Below are 8,603 nucleotides of genomic sequence, written 5' to 3'. Positions count from 1 at the left end.
TAGTCATGGCTGATGCTAATGTGGAGCCTACACTAACTGTGCCTGAAGCAAATGTGGCTACTGAACCTGAAGTCAATGAGGATGTTGCACCTGAAGTCCATGAGGATGCTGCACCTGAAGCTAATGAGGATGCTGCACCTGAAGTCAACATGACAACTGCTCCCGAAGCACCTGTCGTGCAGCCTGCCTCCGATGTTGCCTCTGCTCCTGTTCCGCCTCCAAGGCCTCACACAATTGAGCAAGCATATAGTCATGGTCAGCTCACTACTGTCCGATGGCCCGTTCTGGTGCCTCCACCCTCTGCCTCAGGACCGCAATTTGACTATCATATTGAGCATAGGCCTCAAGTGCAGAAGCCAAAGCCCACGTTGCCAAGGTTTCCAGGTACTGCCAACTCCCCCGGGTCCTTCAATGCTAATGGCTTCAAGAGCCACAACACATTCTTTGACAGCTCGAAGAACCCCTACACGAAGCCAAGAATTGCATCAGATTGGTTCTGGAGCTATCAACAGAGAAGCTATTACTCATGCGTGTTATATGATCAAGGGAACATTTTCCCTCATATGCGCCTTGACACTGAAGCCATTGCTGGACTGCCATGCTTAGAAGAAGCACTTGATTGCTTTCATGATGCTGGTCTGCTCCACTTTTTGACAGACAAAGAACATTGGAATGAAGAGCTATTGCTTCAATTCTATGCCACTCTGCATATTCGCGGCTACAACAGAGACATCAAGACATGGGTTCTCGAGTGGATGACTGAAAATGTTCATCATGAAGCCAAAGCTCTGGACATCATCGAGCTTACAGGGCTTGCCACTCCTAGAGAACTGTATGAACCTGGATGTCAACATCATCGCAATGCCTGGAAAGCATCTTTCATAGGACTGAACCCAATATGAGTCAGATGCTGAGCATGATGAAGCCTTTGCCCCATGATGCTGAATATCCAACAGAGTTCTTTGTTGAAGACCTTGAGTATCTGCCACGCACCATATATCATATCATCAGGCGGACTCTATGGCCTATCAAAGGACATTCATCAGCGGCAAAGCTTGAAGGAGCTATGAAGACTTTGGTCTTCTACATTTACAATGGTATCAGTTTCAATGCACAAGATTTCTTCATAAGACAACTGGCTGCCTCTGGTTCTGATCTCTTTGGTCTGAAGTTTTATGCTCCATGGGTCATGCGCCTCATAAAGCGACACTCTACTGTCAACTATCAACCTTCTGCTCGCAATCATGTGATTTTTCTACCTGAGGTTGATATGTCAGTTGAAGCTATATATCCTGACCCTGCCAAGAAGCCTCTTTGTCTTCAGAATGCCGAGCACCAAAGCTTCACTCAGCCTATTGAAGGTGTTCAAGCAGCAACACGAATCTATCCATTTGCTGGTAACACTCGTCTGCCCCACAGAGCGCCCACTGAAGCCACTGAAAGCACCATTGCCCAAAGGCCTCGCAAGTGTTCTCGCGTTCTCAATGACCGAGAACTTCTTGTGGCCCTTCATCAGAAACAGGATAAACATCACTTTTGGCTCAAGAGACAGATGTAAAGCATCTTGGTGGATCTCAATCGCATTCGCAACCTTGCCACCAAGAATGCCTTTGTTGCTCATGAAACTTGCCGGAGATCATGGAAGAGTTTGACCCTGCTTAGTGCTGAAGCAGATCTTCAAGACGATGGCTTCAATGAAAGATTTCAGTTTGACTCCACTCCTCCATGGAATGCTGTCTTATGAAGAACTCCATCTCTTGAAGACTCTGAATATTCCTCCTCCGCGGCAACAGTTAATGCCAGAGTGATCGATGATGAAGATGACGCTACTTCACCACCTCCAACTACTGCGCACATCGACACTGCACCAAGTTCCTCTGCACCGCCACCCAAAGACAACAACCCTGCTGCTTCACCTACTCATCAAGAAGACGAGTAGATGCTCTATGTCTTCAAACCTTTTTGGTCATTACTGACAAAAGGGGGAGAAGCGTATGAGTTGATAGTCTTCAAGCGGGTTCATATGGGCGGTTGCATTATATTTTGCTGCGTGCTTACAACTCTTGCATTTTGATACATTTGGTTCTTTGAGTTGTAACACCTAAACTTGATGGTCGTCTGCTACTTCTGCTACGTGTTTGCTTTACTCTGATGCGATGATAACTTCCGCACTTAGATCATCCTGCAGACGTCCATTTTTCATTATGCATGTCATTCTACTTGTTATATCATTTCATGCATGATGAATTATCTTCATAAGTTGAAGTGGATCTCCATAAGTACAACCTGCCATGTGCATTTGCAATCCAAAAGCAAGTTATTAATATGCACATCTTCAGGGGGAGCCCTTGCTACTTATGAAGACAATTCCTATCCTTACAATTTCACATACTTTATCCCCGTTGAAAACTTCAACCAGTTTGTCATCAATCACCAAAGAGGGGGAGATTGTAAGTGCATCTAGTGCCACCCCTAGTTGGTTTTGGAGTATTGACGACAAAGTTGGTTGAGGGACTAATGCGTTTGTGAGAATTGCAGGATAACGCAGGTAGTGTCCCTCATTGATTCGTTTACCTACCGGAGATGACCCCTAAAAATGTATGAAGACATTGAAGACAATGGTGGTATGAGAATATATTCATATTGAAGACTATGACATGAGAAGACATTACGTGAAGACAATGGAGCGCGAAGACTGTGTGGTTTCGTCATTTCCTTTCTTCTTTGTTGAGTCATAGGAACCACCGTACTGTTAAGTGGGGTCCAAGTGAACTAAGTCAGAGTGACTAAAGTGATACTCAACCCAAATCCTATGTCTTCGAGCGAAGACAATGAGAGCAAATCTTATCCAGAGTTGGATGAGTCAGCTTTTCTTGTAGCCCAAGTAAAGTTGCCGTGTGTGTTTGAAATCTGACCGTTGGAACACGTGTCAGTTCCTTAGTGACCCAGGGTCATTTTGGACAAATCAGGTCGGGTTGCCTGGTGGCTATAAATAGCCCACCCCCTACACCATAAATTGGTGGCTGCTCAGAGTTTGTATACGGCTTTTATCGTTTGAGAGCAACCCACCTCGAAGAATTTGAGAGAGAGAAATCCTTGCGAGGACAAAGCCCAAACACCCAGAGCCAAAGAGTGTTAGGCATCACTGAAGTCATTCTGTCTGTGTGACCTGAAGACTTATTACACTTGAGGACTGTGTATCCTCCAGCCAGTTAGGCGTCGCGTTCTGAGCATCCAAGAGTCATTGTGGATTGCCGAGTGAAGAAGTCTGTGAAGGTTTGGAAGTCTCCCTTGAAGACTTACCAGAGTGATTGGGCGAGGACTAAGTGACCTTAGCTCAAGGGGAATAAGGTGAAGACACGGTCTTCTGAGTTAAATCTCAGCCTCCCTAACCAGACGTACAGTTGTCACAGCAACTGGAACTGGTCCAACAAATCCTGTGTCCTCAACAAGCAACTGGTTCTATCTCTTCCCTCCTTTACTTTGAGTTTGTCTTCATGAAGTCATTGCTTACTGTTTTATCCGATTGACTTCATTGCTTGACTACTATTGTTGATTGGCTTCATACTATCTTCCATCCTGATCCTACTACCTAGCTGCTATTAATCTTCAAACGTTAATGCTATTGCATAGTTGATTATGGCTTGCTTGTTGTAGTTTATCTTCCGCTGCATATCAATTAGGCTGTTTCTATCGTTTGTCTTCAAAACTTCCATGTTTTGAAGACTTTCCTAAAAATCGCCTATTCACCCCCCCTCTAGTCGATAACTAGCAATTTCACTATGCATTTGTACTAATTAATCATGAATTCTACTAATAAGTATATATGGATTATCTACACTATTAGTCGTTCCTTGGATTCTACACTAATAAGCATGTGATCAGACTCTACAATAAAGCATATCAATGACTAGATTCCACACAACATATCATTGGACTCTACACTAAGCATATCATCGGATAATTTGCATTTGTAAGTATAACATACCATATCATGTCGATCGACCATGGTACTTGTCAGGTGGGTCATGAATGGCACCCCGACAAAGTCAGCATGTGGTGGAATTATGTCCCATAGGTTGCACACCTCCTCCTCGCTCAGCCTCATTCTTTGAGCTACGATGGCTTCATGAAGTGGGTTCTCATCATCTTCATCGAGTGGGTCCTCATTATCTTCATCTTTTTCTTCATCTGCATCATCTTCGTCATCTTCATCATCTTCGTCATCTTCATCATCTTCCACCAGGTTGAGATAAATGATAGCCAGCTTGGGTCTTTCTACTCTGAAGGAGAAGCTGATCAACTCACCACCAGTAAGACGCATGCGGGCGAGGAAACGGGCCCATCCATCTCCTCCAATCTGCGACATATTGCGTCCTTTCTCGACCTCCATAGTGTACGGCCCCCCAGGAGCCTCAAATGTCACAGTGTCTCCTGTCAGCTTGTTGAATGTTAACCTCACATTGCATGGGACAGTCTGTGTAAGAAAAGAAAAATGTCACAATGCAGTGATGCCAACACTAAAAATAAAATAGTTGTTACATTTCATCTAATTTCTTACCGCCGCATGACAAAAACTCGGCTGGAAGTAGATGCCAAACAACCTGCCAGTTGCAAGGCTGCTGGCGCACCTTGACTTGCACAGTCGACATAGTGGTGGTGGTGGTGGCGCCATTTTCCTAAAGTAATATGAGCAAAGGATTAATGATTCACTTCACAGGAAAGAAAAATAGTAGCATGTGATATTTTCCTAAAGCAATATGAGCAAAGCATCGTAAATCAACTAAATCAACTAGCATACTAAATCCAGTAGCATACTAAATCAACTAAATCAAAATGTTCTAAATCAACTAAATCAACTAGCCTACTAAATCAACTAAATCAACTAGCCTACTAAATCAACTAAATCAACTAGCCTACTAAATCAACTAAATCAACTAGCCTACTAAATCAACTAAATCAACCAGCCTACTAAATCAACTAAATCAAAATGTTCTGTATCAACTAAATCAACTAGCTTACTAAATCAACTGATTCATATCAACTAAATCAGAATGTTGCATATGAACTAGCCTACTAAATCAAAATGTAGCAGGGGGGAGGGAGAAGGAGGGGCGAATCAAGGAGGGAGAAGAGAGTAGGACGGAGGAGGAAGGCGGAGCGAGGAGGGGCTGGCCGGCGGCGAGTGGAGGGAGAATGGAGGAGGAAGGCGGAGTGAGGAGGGGCTGGCCGGCGACGAGTGGAGGGAGAATGGAGGAGGAAGGCGGAGCGAGGAGGGGTCGGCCAGCGGCGAGTCGAGGGAGGACGGAGGAGGAGGCCGGTACCGAGTCCAGCGAGGAGGATGAGGTGACGGCGGCGCAGATCGGAGGAGGGGCGTCGAGGGGGAGATCGAGTGTGTGTGTGAGTGTGATCTAGATCGGATAGGTGAGGAGGGGGGAGATGGAATGGCTTAGCAGTAGCGCGCTATATAGCAAAATGCGCTACTGCTAAATGACCTATCAGTAGCGCCTTTGGCCGAGAACGCGCTACTGCTATGTTAGACATAGACATAAAAAATACATTGATCATCAATTGTCTTTTTGTGTACAATCTGATTTGTCAATAGGAATCCTCGATTGTTGGTTTAGGAACAAGCGAGGATTCCTATTTCGGCCACAGATCCTACACATAGAGTTCAATGAAGACCAAGTGCTTGTGAAAGTTTTAGAAGTAACATATTTAAGGTGGTACAAACTCTCTTCACGGAGCAAGGTGGGACTAAATTTTTGTAGTAACCTTAGTAGTAGCGATTATTGCGTAAATACGCTGCTGCTACGATCCGTAGCAGTAGCGCCCTTTGTATTAACGCGCTGCTGCTATAATTGGCCTCGCGGCGGCGTCGTGGGAATTTTAGCAGTAGGACGTCCTAGGGTGTGCGCGCTATTGATAAACTTGTACCAGCAGCGAGTTTTGAAAGCGAGCGCTACTGCTACGTAGCAGCAGCGCCTGATTTTAAAGCGCGCTGCTGGTAAGATTCTGTGTATAGGCTTTTCCCTAGTAGTGTTGTTTCTTCATGGACCCATCGTGGGCGGAGCCCTCCGTGGACTCGCGCAACCGTTACCCTTCGTGGGTTGAAGTCCCCATCAACGTGGATGTACGATAGCACCACCTATCACAACCACGCCAAAAATCTCTGTGTCTCCCATTGCGTTTGCACACTCCAATCCCATCCCTTTACTTTCTTGCAAGTTGCATGCTTTACTTTCCGCTGCTCATATACTCTTTTCATGCTTGCTTGAATTGTATTGTGTATGTTTGAAATTTCGTTAACCTACCAACTTAACTTGAAAAACCTAAAAACTGCCAACTTTGTTTGTTGAGGGTCTAATCACCCCCCCTCTAGACACCTCTTCTCGATCCTTTTAGGGAGACTTGTGTGAGATCTCACATTAGGTGAGATCTATGAGATTGCTTTTTTTAAATATACATGTTCAAACATTCTCAAAAAAATTGTAGACACACATGAATGTTTGATGTACAACCTCAAAAACTTTTAGGAAACAAAAAAGGTAAATTAGATGTAAAATAGTGTCAAAGTACTATTCGCCCAAAGCCGTCACTAGTCACGTTTGAGTTTATCTTTTTTGAATCTCTAAATATAGAGTTTTGAGTTGATTTTTTTTCCGGAGTTGTAGACATACCCCACATGGATGTTGTCAAATAGTTTGAGATTTTTTGAAATGTCTAAATATGAATTTTTTTGGTTGATATCAAGATCTCACCTAAATGTGAGACATCATATAAGTCTCACTCTCTATAGGAGTTCATCTACTTAGTGATGGCATAGGTTAGTTGCTCCTTCGTGAACTTTTAGTGGGTGATTGTCCTTTGTGGAACTCGCAACCTGGAGCTTTGTGATCTAAAAACCTTTCTGGTTCGAAGCCTCCATCAACATGGAGTAGGATAGTACCAACTATCCGATCAAAAAAAACCTACACCGACCCACTTCGTGTTTTCATTTCTCTTACTCTACTCTTACTTCTACTCTTGCAAGTCTTTACTCTTCACTGCTATACTCACCCCAACATTCCCCATATCCTATATGGCATGACTCGCTTTCTTTCCCCACTCCTCTCCATTTTGTGGCAAGATATCATAGAAGATTATATACTCCCTCTATCCCATAATATAAAAGCGTTTTTGACACACAGGACAAACGGAGTAGTGGTTTTTACATGTGGACAACAACAGGGGAGGCATGCATGTGTTAAGCATTGGAGCAGACTTCATTTTCTTGGAACTCAGTGCAAGCTATTTTTCTTACACTAATATATTACTCGTGCTTTTACAACTCGCGATATACTGCTCAAGCTTTTACAACTGAGTGTGAACTCAGTACTGATGTTTGGGTGCACCCCCTTATCTGCGTCGTCCAACTTTGCATGAAGATCTGTGCTAGCTCACTATCTTCGCTTCATAGTGTTATTTTCCCCCAAACGGAATAATATATGAACTTGAACTTTATAGGCCAGTGAAACATTAGTACTACAATGTACAAGAAATATTTTAGTTTTTTTGGGTGTAACATAAATATATTAAATAAGATCAATAAAAGTAATATAATTTTAAGTAGTATTTATGTTGCATACAAAAAATCCATTTTTTTCATATTGTAATTCAAATGTACTGTTCACGTGCAAAGCTTGATATTTCTTGTAGGGAAATAAAAAGAGTTAATATCACCTTAATACAAGAACTTGCATGGTGTTAACAAATGCATTAAACTTGGAAAACCCATAAAAGTGGTCACTTTTTTTTTGCTTAACTCTTGACGGGGTAACAGTTTGGTACAAAATAGTCCCACGGCTACTAGGTCGGACACCACCATGTCATCAAGTGGCACCTACCCCGTGCTATTTTTTCTCACAAAACCCCCCGACGTTATTACGTAAGTGCACTATAAGTTCCTTGGTTCCCCATTCCCCAAATCTCCATCCTGAGTCCAAATCCCTAACCCCAAGCCCGCGCCTACACTCCCACCATAGAGGGCTCCCGGCAGCCGTGCACATTGGCATCACAAAGGAGGGAGGCGGGCGTGGCATTGGGATATCGTCCGCGCGAGGTAGAGCTGATTCCACTGGCGGCGGTGACATACGTTATGCCCGTGGCCAGAGGCGATCTGACTGGCAGCGGCTTGAGGAACATTGAGGCCTAAGCAATGGGTGGTCACCAACATTGTGTGATGTTGAAAACTTGTCTCATTGATATATGCTGATGAACTATGATGGAATTATTATTGTAGTACTGATAACTTGTCTCCTTGGTTAATGTAGCGGTTTGTGCTTCAACTTGTGCCCTATCTTCTACTTCAATGTGTGCCCTATTTTGTGCTCCAATTTTGCACAGTAAATTTTTTGTAATTGCGATTCAAACTTGCATTGAAAATTTTTATATGCCTAATTGCAAAGTGGATCAAAGGAGGATGTAGGAGGCAGGTGTCCAGCTGGACCTAGCGTCTCGCCATGCGCCTGTGCCTCAACCCACGTAGACGACTCCTTGCCAGGATGTCTCACATCGCTGGCATAATCTCCTTCCTACATTACAATTTAATGTGAGCTAATTAG

The sequence above is a fragment of the Triticum dicoccoides genome, chromosome 7B, assembly GCF_002162155.2.
Source record: "Triticum dicoccoides isolate Atlit2015 ecotype Zavitan chromosome 7B, WEW_v2.0, whole genome shotgun sequence".
Lineage (NCBI taxonomy): Eukaryota > Viridiplantae > Streptophyta > Magnoliopsida > Poales > Poaceae > Triticum > Triticum dicoccoides.
This window is presented reverse-complemented; position numbering follows the sequence as displayed.